Raw genomic sequence first — 18,749 nt, forward strand, 5'->3', positions numbered from 1 at the left:
TCTAGGTGGAAAATCTGTGACTTTACAGTTTCCACATTGCCCACATTTAAAGAAACCATTGATGTTCGCCCACCCTTTGTCTGAACATACCTGATTGGTTTCTTGCTTGACCGTCGGAGCTACTTTATTACGTAGACAAGGTGCTTTTGTGAATGTAATTAAGGAGTTTGCAGAGATAATGGGGCCCAAGGTTTTGTCTTTTTGTATTAGATACCAATATTTCCGTATTATTTTTTGTACCTTTTTATAATCACTATTGAAGGGTAAAACAATGCGTATTTCTCCTTCTTTCTGTTCTTTGTCTCTTTCCTCTCTTTCCTTAAAAAAATCTTCCCTCTTCATATCCCTAACTTTACTAAGGGCTCCTTCCAAAAGTCCTACAGGATAATTTTTCTCTAAAAACGCTTACTTTATTCCTTCTGCTTCTATTTCAAACTGGTCATTTGAAGTGCAGTTGCCTTTTAACCTTCGGAATTGGCCCTCTGGTATGTTGATGAGCCAACTTGGAAGGTGGCAGCTACTGTATAAAATATATCTGTTTCTAGAGGAAGGTTTAATATAAATGCAACACCTCAGCCTATTTTCTTCCACATAAATATTTAAATCCAAAAACTCTAATTTTTCCGTGCTTATGGCTCCCGAAAATTTAAGATTAAAAACATTAGAGTTGATTTCTTCTAAAAAACTGTCCAGCTTTTCCCTTCCAGATTTCCAGTCGGGGGGGGCAATAACCTGTTCCTCCCAGTTGGCCATGAACAAATTGACATAACTGGGGGCGAACCTCGTGCCCATGGCAGTACATTGGATCTGTAAATAAAAGTCCCCATTAAAATTTAAATAATTATGGGACAATATAAAATCAATGCCATTGATTAAAAACTCTATTTGTTTTTGAGCCAGTGTACCTTCTTGTTCCAGTTGTGACCTAACTGCTTCTTTGCCCTGTATATGGTTGATCACCGTGTATAAAGATTGCACGTCTAATGTGCACATCAACCATTGCTCCTCAAAATGCATATCCTCTATTGTTTTAATCATTTGAGTCGTATCTTTCGTACAGGAGGGCATTTTCTTCACCCCAGGTTGTAGCAGTACATCAATGTATTGGGACAGGTTACAGGTCAAAGAGTCTATCCCTGATACAAAGGGGCGTCCTGGTGGATTATTTTTATCCTTATGTATTTTAGGTATAGTATAAAATACTGGTATCTGTGGAAATTTATTAAGTATAAAATTTTATTCATCTTGTTTTAAAATACCACTTACTATCCCTTCTTCACTAAAATCCACCAATTCTTTATAAAATTGTTGGGTCGGATCTCCTGTTAATTTTCTATGAGTCCCTACGTCTGACAATTGTCTTAGACATTCAGTATTATATTTGTCTACATCCTGTATTATTATCGATCCACCCTTATCAGCAAGGCGGACGACCGCATTATTAACTTTTTGTAAATTTTTCAGTGCTGTGGGAGACTAATTATAGAATCAAAACCTAGTCCACAACCTAACAGATATAGAGAAGCAAAAACAAGTGATATGTGATAATTTTCAGAAAAAAACGCATGGGAACCGCATCAAAACCGCATGGGTTCTGATGCGTTTTTTAGTGTGGAAGAATCAACAGAGATAGATACATAACTAGAGATGAGCGAACCCGAACATTTTCGTAAAAGTCCGGGTTCGGGTTCGGTGTTCGGCGCTTTCTTGGCGCTTTTTGAAAGGCTGCAAAGCAGCCAATCAACAAGCGTCATACTACTTGCCCCAAGAGGCCATCACAGCCTTGCCTACTATTGGCATGGCTGTGATTGGCCAGTGCAGCATGTGACCCAGCCTCTATTTAAGCTGGAGTCACGTAGCGCCGCACGTCACTCTGCTATGATCAGTATAGGGAGAGGTTGCAGCTGCGACGTTAGGGCGAGATTAGGCAGATTAACTCCTCCAAAAGACTTCATTCTGTGATCGATCTGCAGCTGTGGATCATTGAAGTGCTATTATTGACTTGCTCACTTTTTTGAGGCTGCCCAGAGCGTTTTTAGATCACTTTTTTTCTGGGGTGATCGGCGGCCATTTTGTGACTTGTGGTGCGCCAGCACGAGCAATCACCAAGTGTATTTAACCATCGATAGTGTGGTTATTTTGTGCTATATCCTACATCAGCTGCAGGCTGAGCCTGTGTCACCCAAGTGCATTTAACCATCAACAGTCTGGTTATTTTTTGGCCATATACTACATCAGCTGCAGGCTGAGCCTGTTTCACCCAAGTGCATTTAACCATCAACAGTCTGATTATTTTTTGGCCATATACTACATCAGCTGCAGGCTGAGCCTGTGTCACCGAAGTGCATTTAACCATCAACAGTCTGGTTATTTTTTGGCCATATATTACATCAGGGGCAAGTTGAGCCTGTCACCCAGCGCCTAAAAAATAGACCTGACATTTCTATTCAACCAAATCTGCACAGTTTTAGCTGGTCAAGTTATTTGTAGTGACCGTCAAAGCAGACTTTTTGTTCTGGGTTGAAAAAGCATTCCCAAATTTGCCATTCTGAAAATAACTAGTTTGTGGTATTTCAGGCCTACTTGAAATCTATCCCAAAAAGAAAATCTTACATTGAAGTTATTGATAGTATCATTCAGAAAAACCTAAGACACACGCTAGCGTGCTGATAGAAGTGTCATTCTGTGATTAAACCTATAACTGTCACACAGCGTAAAAAAAACAGGTCTCACATCTCTATTCAACCAAATCTGCACAGTTTTAGCTGGTCAAGTTATTTGTAGTGACCGTCAAAGCAGACTTTTTGTTCTGGGTTGAAAAAGCATTCCCAAATTTGCCATTCTGAAAATAACTAGTTTGTGGTATTTCAGGCCTACTTGAAATCTATCCCAAAAAGAAAATCTTACATTGAAGTTATTTATAGTATCATTCAGAAAAACCTAAGACACACGCTAGCGTGCTGATAGAAGTGTCATTCTGTGATTAAACCTATAACTGTCACACAGCGCAAAAAAAAACAGGTCTCACATCTCTATTCAACCAAATCTGCACAGTTTTAGCTGGTCAAGTTATTTGTAGTGACCGTCAAAGCAGACTTTTTGTTCTGGGTTGAAAAAGCATTCCCAAATTTGCCATTCTGAAAATAACTAGTTTGTGGTATTTCAGGCCTACTTGAAATCTATCCCAAAAAGAAAATCTTACATTGAAGTTATTGATAGTATCATTCAGAAAAACCTAAGACACACGCTAGCGTGCTGATAGAAGTGTCATTCTGTGATTAAACCTATAACTGTCACACAGCGCAAAAAAAAACAGGTCTCACATCTCTATTCAACCAAATCTGCACAGTTTTAGCTGGTCAAGTTATTTGTAGTGACCGTCAAAGCAGACTTTTTGTTCTGGGTTGAAAAAGCATTCCCAAATTTGCCATTCTGAAAATAACTAGTTTGTGGTATTTCAGGCCTACTTGAAATCTATCCCAAAAAGAAAATCTTACATTGAAGTTATTGATAGTATCATTCAGAAAAACCTAAGACACACTCTAGCATGCTGATAGAAGTGTCATTCTGTGATTAAACCTATAACTGTCACACAGCGCAAAAAAAAAACAGGTCTCACATCTCTATTCAACCAAATCTGCACAGTTTTAGCTGGTCAAGTTATTTGTAGTGACCGTAAAAGCAGACTTTTTGTTCTGGGTTGAAAAAGCATTCCCAAATTTGCCATTCTGAAAATAACTAGTTTGTGGTATTTCAGGCCTACTTGAAATCTATCCCAAAAAGAAAATCTTACATTGAAGTTATTGATAGTATCATTCAGAAAAACCTAAGACACACTCTAGCGTGCTGATAGAAGTGTCATTCTGTGATTAAACCTATAACTGTCACACAGCGCAAAAAAAAAACAGGTCTCACATCTCTATTCAACCAAATCTGCACAGTTTTAGCTGGTCAAGTTATTTGTAGTGACCGTAAAAGCACACTTTTTGTTCTGGGTTGAAAAAGCATTCCCAAATTTGCCATTCTCAAAATTGTGGTGAACGGGAACAATGAGGAAAACATCTAATAAGGGACGCGGACGTGGACATGGTCGTGGTGGTGTTAGTGGACCCTCTGGTGCTGGGAGAGGACGTGGCCGTTCTGCCACAGCCACACGTCCTAGTGAACCAACTACCTCAGGTCCCAGTAGCCAGCAGAATTTACAGCGATATTTGGTGGGGCCCAATGCCGTTCTAAGGATGGTAAGGCCTGAGCAGGTACAGGCATTAGTCAATTGGGTGGCCGACAGTGGATCCAGCACGTTCACATTATCTCCCACCCAGTCTTCTGCAGAAAGCGCACAGATGGCGCATGAAAACCAAGCCCATCAGTCTGTCACATCACCCCCATGCATATCAGGGAAACTGTCTGAGCGTCAAGTTATGCAGCAGTCTCTTATGCTGTTTGAAGACTCTGCTGCCAGGGTTTCCCAAGGGCAGATAGAATGCACTAACGCACAACCACTTATGTTTCCTGATGATGAGGACATGGGAATATCACCTCAGCACGTCTCTGATGATGACGAAACACAGGTGCCAACTGCTGCGTCTTTCTGCAGTGTGCAGACTGAACAGGAGGTCAGGGATCAAGACTGGGTGGAAGACGATGCAGGGGACGATGAGGTCCTAGACCCCACATGGAATGAAGGTCGTGCCACTGACTTTCACAGTTCGGAGGAAGAGGCAGTGGTGAGACCGAGCCAACAGCGTAGCAAAAGAGGGAGCAGTGGGAAAAATCAGAACACCCGCCGCCAAGAGACTCCGCCTGCTACTTACTGCCGCCATCTGGGACCGAGCACCCCAAAGGCAGCTTCAAGGAGTTCCCTGGCATGGCACTTCTTCAAACAATGTGCTGACGACAAGACCCGAGTGGTTTGCACGCTGTGCCATTAGAGCCTGAAGCGAGGCATTAACGTTCTGAACCTTAGCACAACCTGCATGACCAGGCACCTGCATGCAAAGCATGAACTGCAGTGGAGTAAACTCCTTAAAAACAAGGAAGTCACTCAGGCTCCCCCTGCTACCTCTTCTGCTGCTGCCGCCTCGACCTCTTCTGCTGCTGCCGCCGCCTCGGCCTCTTCTGCTGCTGCTGCCGCCGCCTCTGGAGGAACGTTGGCACCTGCCGCCCAGCAAACATGGGATGTACCACCAACACCACCACCTGCGTCACCAAGCATTTCAACCATGTCACACGGCAGCGTTCAGCTCTCCATCTCACAAACATTTGAGAGAAAGCATAAATTCCCACCTAGCCACCCTCGATCCCTGGCCCTGAATGCCAGCATTTCTAAACTACTGGCCTATGAAATGCTGTAATTTAGGCTGGTGGACACACACAGCTTCAAACAGCTCATGTCGCTTGCTGTCCCACAGTATGTTGTTCCCAGCCGCCACTACTTCTCTAAGAGAGCCGTGCCTTCCCTGCACAAACAAGTGTCCGATAAAATCAAGTGTGCACTGCGCAACTCCATCTGTGGCAAGGTCCACCTAACCACAGATACGTGGACCAGTAAGCACGGCCAGGGACGCTATATCTCCCTAACTGCACACTGGGTAAATGTAGTGGCGGCTGGGCCCCAGGCGGAGAGCACGTCCTTCCGCCGCCAAGGATCGCAGGGCAACATTCTTTGCCTCCTGTCTCCTCCTCCTCCTTCTCAGCTTCCTCCTCCTCTTCTTCCACCTGCTCATCCAGTCAGCCACACACCTTCACCACCAACTTCAGCACAGCCCGGGGTAAACGTCAGCAGGCCATTCTGAAACTCATATGTTTGGGGGACAGGCCCCACACCGCACAGGAGTTGTGGCGGGGTATAGAACAACAGACCGACGAGTGGTTGCTGCCGGTGAGCCTCAAGCCCGGCCTGGTGGTGTGCGATAATGGGCGAAATCTCGTTGCAGCTCTGGGACTAGCCGGTTTGACGCACATCCCTTGCCTGGCGCATGTGCTGAATTTGGTGGTGCAGAAGTTCATTCGCAACTACCCCGACATGTCAGAGCTGCTGCATAAAGTGCGGGCCGTCTGTTCGCGCTTCCGGCGTTCACACCCTGCCGCTGCTCGCCTGTCTGCGCTACAGCGTAACTTCGGCCTTCCCGCTCACCGCCTCATATGCGACGTGCCCACCAGGTGGAACTCCACCTTGCATATGCTGGACAGACTGTGCGAGCAGCAGCAGGCCATAGTGGAGTTTCAGCTGCAGCACGCACGGGTCAGTCGCACTGCGGATCAGACCCACTTCACCACCAATGACTGGGCCTCCATGCGAGACCTGTGTGCCCTGTTGCGCTGTTTCGAGTACTCCACCAACATGGCCAGTGGCGATGACGCCGTTATCAGCGTTACAATACCACTTCTATGTCTCCTTGAGAAAACACTTAGGGCGATGATGGAAGAGGAGGTGGCCCAGGAGGAAGAGGAGGAAGAGGGGTCATTTTTAGCACTTTCAGGCCAGTCTCTTCAAAGTGACTCAGAGGGAGGTTTTTTGCAACACCAGAGGCCAGGTACAAATGTGGCCAGACAGGGCCCACTACTGGAGGACGAGGAGGACGAGGATGAGGAGGAGGTGGAGGAGGATGAGGCTGAAGCATGTTCACAGCGGGGTGGCACCCAAAGCAGCTCGGGCCTATCACTGGTGCGTGGCTGGGGGGAAACACAGGACGATGACGATACGCCTCCCACAGAGGACAGCTTATCCTTACCTCTGGGCAGCCTGGCACACATGAGCGACTACATGCTGCAGTGCCTGCGCAACGACAGCAGAGTTGCCCACATTTTAACGTGTGCGGACTACTGGGTTGCCACCCTGCTGGATCCCCGGTACAAAGACAATGTGCCCACCTTACTTCCTACACTGGAGCGTGATAGGAAGATGCGCGAGTACAAGCGCACGTTGGTAGACGCGCTACTGAGAGCATTCCCAAATGTCACAGGGGAATCAGTGGAAGCCCAAGGCGAAGGCAGAGGAGGCGCAAGAGGTCGCCAACACAGCTGTGTCACGGCCAGCTCCTCTGAGGGCAGGGTTAGCATGGCAGAGATGTGGAAAGGTTTTGTAACCACGCCACAGCTAACTGCACCACCATCTGATACGGAACGTGTTAGCAGGAGGCAACATTTCACTAACATGGTGGAACAGTACCTGTGCACACCCCTCCACGTACTGACTGATGGTTCGGCCCCATTCAACTTCTGGGTCTCCAAATTGTCCACGTGGCCAGAGCTAGCCTTTTATGCCTTGGAGGTGCTGGCCTGCCCGGCGGCCAGCGTTTTGTCTGAACGTGTATTCAGCACGGCAGGGGGCGTCATTACAGACAAACGCAGCCGCCTGTCTACAGCCAATGTGGACAAGCTGACGTTCATAAAAATGAACCAGGCATGGATCCCACAGGACCTGTCCATCCCTTGTGCAGATTAGATATTAACTACCTCCCCTTAACAATATATTATTCTACTCCAGGGCACTTCCTCATTCAATACTATTTTTAATTTCATTTTACCATTATATTGTGGGGCAACCCAAAGTTGAATGAACCTCTCCTCTGTCTGGGTGCCAGGGCCTAAATGTGTGACAGTGGCCTGTTCCAGTGGTGGGTGACGTGAAGCCTGATTCTCTGCTATGACATTAAGACAGATTCTGTGCTGACATAAGGCCAGATTCTCTGTTACGGGACCTCTCTCCTCTGCCTGGGTGCCTGGGCCTAAATGTGTGACAGTGGCCTGTTCCAGTGGTGGCTGACGTGAAGCCTGATTATCTGCTATGACATGAAGACAGATTCTGCGCTGACATAAGGCCAGATTCTCTGTTACGGGACCTCTCTCCTCTGCCTGGGTGCCTGGGCCTAAATGTGTGACAGTGGCCTGTTCCAGTGGTGGCTGACGTGAAGCCTGATTCTCTGCTATGACATGAAGACAGATTCTGCGCTGACATAAGGCCAGATTCTCTGTTACGGGACCTCTCTCCTCTGCCTGGGTGCCTGGGACTAAATGTGTGACAGTGGCCTGTTCCAGTGGTGCGTGACGTGATGCCTGATTCTCTGCTATGACATGAAGACAGATTCTGTGCTGACATAAGGCCAGATTCTCTGTTACAGGACCTCTCTCCTCTGTCTGGGTGCCGGGGCCTAAATGTGTGACAGTGGCCTGTTCCAGTGGTGGGTGACGTGAAGCCTGATTCTCTGCTATGACATGAATACAGATTCTGCGCTGACATAAGGCCAGATTCTCTGTTACGGGACCTCTCTCCTCTGCCTGGGTGCCTGGGCCTAAATGTGTGACAGTGGCCTGTTCCAGTGGTGGGTGACGTGAAGCCTGATTCTCTGCTATGACATGAATACAGATTCTGCGCTGACATAAGGCCAGATTCTCTGTTACGGGACCTCTCTCCTCTGCCTGGGTGCCTGGGCCTAAATGTGTGACAGTGGCCTGTTCCAGTGGTGGGTGACGTGAAGCCTGATTCTCTGCTATGACATGAATACAGATTCTGCGCTGACATAAGGCCAGATTCTCTGTTACGGGACCTCTCTCCTCTGCCTGGGTGCCTGGGCCTAAATGTGTGACAGTGGCCTGTTCCAGTGGTGGGTGACGTGAAGCCTGATTCTCTGCTATGACATGAATACAGATTCTGCGCTGACATAAGGCCAGATTCTCTGTTACGGGACCGCTCTCCTCTGTCTGGGTGCCGGGGCCTTAATGTGTGACAGTGGCCTGTTCCAGTGGTGGGTGACGTGATGCCTGATTCTCTGCTATAACATGAAGACAGATTCTGTGCTGACATAAGGCCAGATTCTCTGTTACGGGACCTCTCTCCTCTGCCTGGGTGCCTGGGCCTAAATGTGTGACAGTGGCCTGTTCCAGTGGTGGGTAACGTGATGCCTGATTCTCTGCTATGACATGAAGACAGATTATGTGCTGACATAAGGCCAGATTCTCTGTTACAGGACCTCTCTCCTCTGTCTGGGTGCAGGGGCCTAAATGTGTGACAGTGGCCTGTTCCAGTGGTGGGTGACGTGATGCCTGATTCTCTGCTATGACATGAAGACAGATTCTGCGCTGACATAAGGCCAGATTCTCTGTTACGGGACCTCTCTCCTCTGCCTGGGTGCCTGGGCCTAAATGTGTGACAGTGGCCTGTTCCAGTGGTGGGTAACGTGATGCCTGATTCTCTGCTATGACATGAAGACAGATTCTGTGCTGACATAAGGCCAGATTCTCTGTTACAGGACCTCTCTCCTCTGTCTGGGTGCAGGGGCCTAAATGTGTGACAGTGGCCTGTTCCAGTGGTGGGTGACGTGAAGCTTGATTCTCTGCTATGACATGAAGACTGATTCTGCGCTGACATAAGGCCAGATTCTCTGTTACGGGACCTCTCTCCTCTGCCTGGGTGCCTGGGCCTAAATGTGTGACAGTGGCCTGTTCCAGTGGTGGCTGACGTGAAGCCTGATTATCTGCTATGACATGAAGACAGATTCTGCGCTGACATAAGGCCAGATTCTCTGTTACGGGACCTCTCTCCTCTGCCTGGGTGCCTGGGCCTAAATGTGTGACAGTGGCCTGTTCCAGTGGTGGCTGACGTGAAGCCTGATTCTCTGCTATGACATGAAGACAGATTCTGCGCTGACATAAGGCCAGATTCTCTGTTACGGGACCTCTCTCCTCTGCCTGGGTGCCTGGGACTAAATGTGTGACAGTGGCCTGTTCCAGTGGTGCGTGACGTGATGCCTGATTCTCTGCTATGACATGAAGACAGATTCTGTGCTGACATAAGGCCAGATTCTCTGTTACAGGACCTCTCTCCTCTGTCTGGGTGCCGGGGCCTAAATGTGTGACAGTGGCCTGTTCCAGTGGTGGGTGACGTGAAGCCTGATTCTCTGCTATGACATGAATACAGATTCTGCGCTGACATAAGGCCAGATTCTCTGTTACGGGACCTCTCTCCTCTGCCTGGGTGCCTGGGCCTAAATGTGTGACAGTGGCCTGTTCCAGTGGTGGGTGACGTGAAGCCTGATTCTCTGCTATGACATGAATACAGATTCTGCGCTGACATAAGGCCAGATTCTCTGTTACGGGACCTCTCTCCTCTGCCTGGGTGCCTGGGCCTAAATGTGTGACAGTGGCCTGTTCCAGTGGTGGGTGACGTGAAGCCTGATTCTCTGCTATGACATGAATACAGATTCTGCGCTGACATAAGGCCAGATTCTCTGTTACGGGACCTCTCTCCTCTGCCTGGGTGCCTGGGCCTAAATGTGTGACAGTGGCCTGTTCCAGTGGTGGGTGACGTGAAGCCTGATTCTCTGCTATGACATGAATACAGATTCTGCGCTGACATAAGGCCAGATTCTCTGTTACGGGACCGCTCTCCTCTGTCTGGGTGCCGGGGCCTTAATGTGTGACAGTGGCCTGTTCCAGTGGTGGGTGACGTGATGCCTGATTCTCTGCTATAACATGAAGACAGATTCTGTGCTGACATAAGGCCAGATTCTCTGTTACGGGACCTCTCTCCTCTGCCTGGGTGCCTGGGCCTAAATGTGTGACAGTGGCCTGTTCCAGTGGTGGGTAACGTGATGCCTGATTCTCTGCTATGACATGAAGACAGATTATGTGCTGACATAAGGCCAGATTCTCTGTTACAGGACCTCTCTCCTCTGTCTGGGTGCAGGGGCCTAAATGTGTGACAGTGGCCTGTTCCAGTGGTGGGTGACGTGATGCCTGATTCTCTGCTATGACATGAAGACAGATTCTGCGCTGACATAAGGCCAGATTCTCTGTTACGGGACCTCTCTCCTCTGCCTGGGTGCCTGGGCCTAAATGTGTGACAGTGGCCTGTTCCAGTGGTGGGTAACGTGATGCCTGATTCTCTGCTATGACATGAAGACAGATTCTGTGCTGACATAAGGCCAGATTCTCTGTTACAGGACCTCTCTCCTCTGTCTGGGTGCAGGGGCCTAAATGTGTGACAGTGGCCTGTTCCAGTGGTGGGTGACGTGAAGCTTGATTCTCTGCTATGACATGAAGACTGATTCTGCGCTGACATAAGGCCAGATTCTCTGTTACGGGACCTCTCTCCTCTGCCTGGGTGCCTGGGCCTAAATGTGTGACAGTGGCCTGTTCCAGTGGTGGGTGATGTGATGCCTGATTCTCTGCTATGACATGAAGACAGATTCTGCGCTGACATAAGGCCAGATTCTCTGTTACGGGACCTCTCTCCTCTGCCTGGGTGCCTGGGCCTAAATGTGTGACAGTGGCCTGTTCCAGTGGTGGGTGACGTGATGCCTGATTCTCTGGTATGACATGAAGACAGATTCTGTGCTGACATAAGGCCAGATTCTTTGTTACAGGACCTCTCTCCTCTGTCTGGGTGCCGGGGCCTAAATGTGTGACAGTGGCCTGTTCCAGTGGTGGGTGACGTGATGCTTGATTCTCTGCTATGACATGAAGACAGATTCTGCGTTGACATATGGCCAGATTCTCTGTTACGGGACCGCTCTCCTCTGTCTGGGTGCCGGGGCCTAAATGTGTGACAGTGGCCTGTTCCAGTGGTGGGTGACGTGAAGCCTGATTCTCTGCTATGACATGAAGACAGATTCTGCGCTGACATAAGGCCAGATTCTCTGTTACGGGACCTCTCTCCTCTGCCTGGGTGCCTGGGCCTAAATGTGTGACAGTGGCCTGTTCCAGTGGTGGGTGATGTGATGCCTTATTCTCTGCTATGACATGAAGACAGATTCTGTGCTGACATAAGGCCAGATTCTCTGTTACGGGACCTCTCTCCTCTGCCTGGGTGCCTGGGCCTAAATGTGTGACAGTGGCCTGTTCCAGTGGTGGGTAACGTGATGCCTGATTCTCTGCTATGACATGAAGACAGATTCTGTGCTGACATAAGGCCAGATTCTCTGTTACAGGACCTCTCTCCTCTGTCTGGGTGCAGGGGCCTAAATGTGTGACAGTGGCCTGTTCCAGTGGTGGGTGACGTGAAGCTTGATTCTCTGCTATGACATGAAGACTGATTCTGCGCTGACATAAGGCCAGATTCTCTGTTACGGGACCTCTCTCCTCTGCCTGGGTGCCTGGGCCTAAATGTGTGACAGTGGCCTGTTCCAGTGGTGAGTGACGTGATGCCTGATTCTCTGCTATGACATGAAGACAGATTCTGCGCTGACATAAGGCCAGATTCTCTGTTACGGGACCTTTCTCCTCTGCCTGGGTGCCTGGGCCTAAATGTGTGACAGTGGCCTGTTCCAGTGGTGGGTGACGTGATGCCTGATTCTCTGCTATGACATGAAGACAGATTCTGTGCTGACATAAGGCCAGATTCTCTGTTACAGGACCTCTCTCCTCTGTCTGGGTGCCGGGGCCTAAATGTGTGACAGTGGCCTGTTCCAGTGGTGGGTGACGTGAAGCTTGATTCTCTGCTATGACATGAAGACTGATTCTGCGCTGACATAAGGCCAGATTCTCTGTTACGGGACCTCTCTCCTCTGCCTGGGTGCCTAAGCCTAAATGTGTGACAGTGGCCTGTTCCAGTGGTGGGTGACGTGATGCCTGATTCTCTGCTATGACATGAAGACAGATTCTGCGCTGACATAAGGCCAGATTCTCTGTTACGGGACCTCTCTCCTCGGCCTGGGTGCCTGGGCCTAAATGTGTGACAGTGGCCTGTTCCAGTGGTGGGTGACGTGATGCCTGATTCTCTGCTATGACATGAAGACAGATTCTGTGCTGACATAAGGCCAGATTCTCTGTTACAGGACCTCTCTTCTCTGTCTGGGTGCCGGGGCCTAAATGTGTGACAGTGGCCTGTTCCAGTGGTGGGTGACGTGAAGCTTGATTCTCTGCTATGACATGAAGACTGATTCTGCGCTGACATAAGGCCAGATTCTCTGTTACGGGACCTCTCTCCTCTGCCTGGGTGCCTGGGCCTAAATGTGTGACAGTGGCCTGTTCCAGTGGTGGGTGACGTGATGCCTGATTCTCTGCTATGACATGAAGACAGATTCTGCGCTGACATAAGGCCAGATTCTCTGTTACGGGACCTCTCTCCTCTGCCTGGGTGCCTGGGCCTAAATGTGTGACAGTGGCCTGTTCCAGTGGTGGGTGACGTGATGCCTGATTCTCTGCTATGACATGAAGACAGATTCTGCGCTGACATAAGGCCAGATTCTCTGTTACGGGACCTCTCTCCTCTGCCTGGGTGCCTGGGCCTAAATGTGTGACAGTGGCCTGTTCCAGTGGTGGGTGATGTGATGCCTGATTCTCTGCTATGACATGAAGACAGATTCTGCGCTGACATAAGGCCAGATTCTCTGTTACGGGACCTCTCTCCTCTGCCTGGGTGCCTGGGCCTAAATGTGTGACAGTGGCCTGTTCCAGTGGTGGGTGACGTGATGCCTGATTCTCTGCTATGACATGAAGACAGATTCTGTGCTGACATAAGGCCAGATTCTTTGTTACAGGACCTCTCTCCTCTGTCTGGGTGCCGGGGCCTAAATGTGTGACAGTGGCCTGTTCCAGTGGTGGGTGACGTGATGCTTGATTCTCTGCTATGACATGAAGACAGATTCTGCGTTGACATAAGGCCAGATTCTCTGTTACGGGACCGCTCTCCTCTGTCTGGGTGCCGGGGCCTAAATGTGTGACAGTGGCCTGTTCCAGTGGTGGGTGACGTGAAGCCTGATTCTCTGCTATGACATGAAGACTGATTCTGCGCTGACATGAAGCCAGATTCTCTGCTATGGCATGAATAGACTGATTCTCTGCTGACATGAAGCCAGATTCTTTGCTATGGCATGAAGAGACTGATTCTCTGCTGATGTGAAGCCAGATTCTCTGCTATGGGACCTCTGTCCAATTGATTTTGGTTAATTTTTATTTTTTTAATTTTCATTCTAATTCATTTCCCTATCCACATTTGTTTGCAGGGGATTTACCTACATGTTGCTGCCTTTTGCAGCCCTCTAGCTCTTTCCTGGGCTGTTTTACAGCCTTTTTAGTGCCCAAAAGTTCGGGTCCCCATTGACTTCAATGGGGTTCGGGTTCGGGACGAAGTTCGGGTCGGGTTCGGATCCCGAACCCGAACATTACCGGGAAGTTCGGCCGAACTTCTCGAACCCCAACATCCAGGTGTTCGCTCAACTCTATACATCACATGTATGGGAAGTTTTTTAAATACATGATTGCTTTATATGTTTTTAATTGTTTTATATGTTTTAAATGTATATTTTATTTATAAATACTACTAATATACGGCAATGAATAAGGGCGTTATAAGATAGTGTATTGTAAATGTAGGCTATAACTTAAAAGGATAATGAATTATAAGATTGAATGCAAATTCCAGAAAAAGCTTTATCCCAAATAGAAAAAAGATCCATTTTGGGTCTTGAGAATGTATCCTCTCACTATAAAAGGAAGGAATTTATGGGGGACTGGTAGCTACTGAGAAAGGGGCGATTAAATGCCCCGAAACGCGTCTAGATAAGACAGGACCCCAAACCTTTGAACACTGGAAAATGGAAGATATTGCTGGACTCTCACAGCATATTTTGTTCATCACCGCGTAAAGGGTAAATGAGAAAGAGATCTCGAAAGACCACAGTTTGCAGGAAAGATCGGCCTGCACGTGTCAAACATTTACTAGCGTGGGAAGTGAAAACTACTATCGCTCGGACAATACTGGTTTCTACACGTAAAGAATTAATCAGTAGAGCGACTTTGTGTTGAGAAAAGCAATACAGTAAGACTTTTTTCGAACTTTTACGGCAGAACATTTATTAAAATCGCAGTGTTAATATTCCAGTGGGACGCCGCTGGTTTGAATACATAGTGGGACGCCGCTACATCTTTTGGTTTACAACCTTCCAGTGTGAAACACAAAACAAACAACGTTGCCCCCAACTACAATTGTACTGGACTTATTTCAGGACATTACAAACATTGTTGGCATTATTCTATTTTGGGATTACTTTGTGTCAGAAGGGAGTCAGCTGTACGATAATTGTAGCTACTACGTTCCCTGCGAGTATTTTATATTCGGAAACAATACGAATATTGCTGCTATTTATGCGAATATTTATTCATCGATTTAAAGCATTATATAACCTTATGTCTTTATTTGTTTTTCATGCCATTTGGGTCTAATATACTGGTGCACTATCCAGACTAGACAGTCATATATGCCACCAATTTATTCAGTTAATACAATACATGCTATTTATTGTCGAGTATTTATAGCCATCTTTACACGTGGGTATTATCCTTTTTACTGTTGTTTTTAATGTTGCTCAATAGGCCAATACATTTCTGTATGGTTTTAATATCTTGAGAGTGCCCAGTTTCTTTACTATATCTATCCAGTCTTTTTGAGTGGACAGGGTGAGTCCACTTTATTGAGTGCACCTTTGTTTGGTCACTGTGGGATATTGTGCGCCACATTTACACTTATTAAATTAAATTAAGCCTCTATTTCTGGCGGGATTCAAACTCACAACCTTATACATTACAGCTACATGGCCAGTTCCTCAAAAAAAAAATATATGAGATTTCTGCTGTATAGGAATACTTAACATTTTGGGCTGTAATGTAGAAGGTTGGTAGTTTGAATCCCGCCAGAAACATTTCAAAAATAGAGGCTAAATTTGATTTAAATACACTGACTCAAGCATTGCGTTTGAGCACATGCGATGCTCGAGCCGAACTAGTGTTCGGCCGAGCATGGTCGCCCAACACTAGTTATGACTAGTGTTGGTTGAGCACCAAAGTGCTCGAGTAGAACACCTCGGGAGAACCCGAGCATTAAACCAGGCACCCCCTGCTCTGAAGAGGGGAGGGTGACTGGTTTATAGGAAAAGGTCAGAAATTGATGGAAACACAACTGAAATGGTTCGGGAACAGCATGGGGAGGATGTCATGATGCATCTTGGACTTTCAGGTCGCTGCTGGGAATGATGTTGTCCGAGTAGTACGCCACTTTTACAGACTGACAATAATACGCAGCAAACCAAAGATAAAATCGATTTTAGAGAAACAATTGTTAGGAAACATTCTTTCCTGTATATGTACTTGTTAGTGATGAGCGGCAGGGGCAATATTCGAGTTCAAGATATTTCGCGAATATTTTGTAGAATATTCGTTGAATATTCGCTATATTCTACATTCGTTTTTTTTTACTCGAAAATCGACAAGGTAATGATCGTGTAATATGCAAATATTACACAATCAATACAGGCGTGGGTAAAAACTAATACATACGTAGCACTATAGAATATAGTGCTATATTTTTGTTTTTGGAATATTCGTCATTTTTTCCATCTGAATACATGATTGGCCCAAAAGCAATTTAATCAGGGAGGAATCATGACTTCAGATGGAAAAAAATGTTGAATATTCTAAAAAATGAATATATAGCACTATATTCAATATAGTGCTATATATTCCTTTTTTACAATACTCGTCAATGACGAATATTCTAAGAAAATATTCTTCATTTTTTTCCATCTGAAGTCATGATTCCTCCCTGCTTAAGTTGCTTGTGGGCCAATGACTCATTGGCCCACAAACAAGAAGCAGGGAGGAATCATGTGTTCAGATGGAAAAAATTACGAATATTCGAAAAAAAACAAATATATAGCACTATAACGAAAATGTACTTACTGAAATTTTTGTTTCCTGGAGTCCTTAGGCAGCACACATGAAAGGGTTAAGTCCCCTAGGTACAATCAGAATAGAGACCAATTAGCAAGCAATAGATTGATTAATTACATGGTACCTCCCAGTATAAAGCACCACAGAGCACACAGAGCCATGTATTGTATGCAGCAATAATTTATTTTAAGGGTGGGCATATTGTGCTGCCTACGGACTCCAGGAAGCAAAAATTTCAGTAAGTAAATTTCCGTTTTCCTGTTCGTCCTTGGCAGCACACACCAAAGGGATTTTAAAGCAGTACCCAAAGGGAGGGAGCACTGGCTGCCAATTGTAGCACTCGTTTGCCAAAAGAAGCCTCTTCTGCTGCCTGAATGTCTAGCCTGTAGTGTTTAATGAAGGTCGATGATGTAGACCATGTCGCAGCTCTGCAGATTTGCTCCAATGGGACTTGTGCCATCTCAGCCCAGGACGAAGCTGTAGACCTTGCTGAATGGGCCTTTAATAATAATGTTTTTATTTATTTACAGTGACCCTTCACTACGTGTTGAGACACAATTTTTATTTATATTTTTACAAATGGTCAGTGAGACCAATGGCTGTCTCTAGGTTAACACGTGTGATGATATTCTAAATTAAAACATAACATTTATTATATTAGTTTGTTAAAAATCTTCACACTGAACTAACATTTAAAATTATCAGCTCAGCCTGCTATCTGTATGGTAATTTATGTTTAGAATCACAGATAATGGTTTTAGCGTCTTAGGATACGTGTGGAGGTGCCACTGGCTATCTAGTTTTTTGGGATCTGCTTGGCTGCTTTGTATTTAACAGCCAGGACAGATGCTTGCTAGTACCAGCTCTGTTATTCCACAGTGCTGTGGTCCGTCACAGTAATTGGTGCGCTCTCACTCCTATCTATTGGTGACAGTGGCTAATGCTTTATTGCTCCTCGATATTACCCTATCTGACTGCTGATATATAAGTTCTTTATCGCATGTTCACTGCAGGCTAAAGCTGTCTAAAATACATGCTTTACAGCACTCTGCCCCCCGACATGTTTCGCCAATTTAACTTGGCGTCTTCAGGGGAACGAGCAGACTGCCCGTTCCCCTGAAGACGCCAAGTTAAATTGGCGAAACATGTCGGGGGGCAGAGTGCTGTAAAGCATGTATTTTAGACAGCTTTAGCCTGCAGTGAACATGCGATAAAGAACTTATATATCAGCAGTCAGATAGGGTAATATCGAGGAGCAATAAAGCATTAGCCACTGTCACCAATAGATAGGAGTGAGAGCGCACCAATTACTGTGACGGACCACAGCACTGTGGAATAACAGAGCTGGTACTAGCAAGCATCTGTCCTGGCTGTTAAATACAAAGCAGCCAAGCAGATCCCAAAAAACTAGATAGCCAGTGGCACCTCCACACGTATCCTAAGACGCTAAAACCATTATCTGTGATTCTAAACATAAATTACCATACAGATAGCAGGCTGAGCTGATAATTTTAATTGTTAGTTCAGTGTGAAGATTTTTAACAAACTAATATAATAAATGTTATGTTTTAATTTAGAATATCATCACACGTGTTAACTTAGAGACAGCCATTGGTCTCACTGACCATTTGTAAAAATTTAATAATAATGGACACTGTAACTCAGCCATTGAGTAGGCCAATTCTATAGTCTGTTTGATCCACCTCACTAAAGTTGCTTTACTGGCCCTTTTACCCTTATTAGGGCCCTGATGCTGTAAAAAGAGACTTTCACATTCTCTGAGTGATGAAGTGACTCGTAGATAGAACAGAAGTACTCTTCTGACACCCAGGAGATGAGATTGATCCTGGTCTTGAGTATTAGACTGGATTACTGGGAGCGATATCTCTTGGTTAATGTTAGTAGTTGAAGCAACTTTTGGGCAAAAAAACTGGCATCGTTCTGTAGAACCAAGGAGTGGCCTAAGTCCCTAAAATATGGTTCTCTGCAGGATAGGGCTTGTAGATCACTTATACGTCTTGCTGATGCGATTGCTACTAAGAATAAGGCTTTTTCAGACAGATGTTTTATGGAAGCTTCTT

The sequence above is a fragment of the Bufo bufo genome, chromosome 3 (assembly GCF_905171765.1).
Source record: "Bufo bufo chromosome 3, aBufBuf1.1, whole genome shotgun sequence".
In the NCBI taxonomy this organism is placed as follows: domain Eukaryota; kingdom Metazoa; phylum Chordata; class Amphibia; order Anura; family Bufonidae; genus Bufo; species Bufo bufo.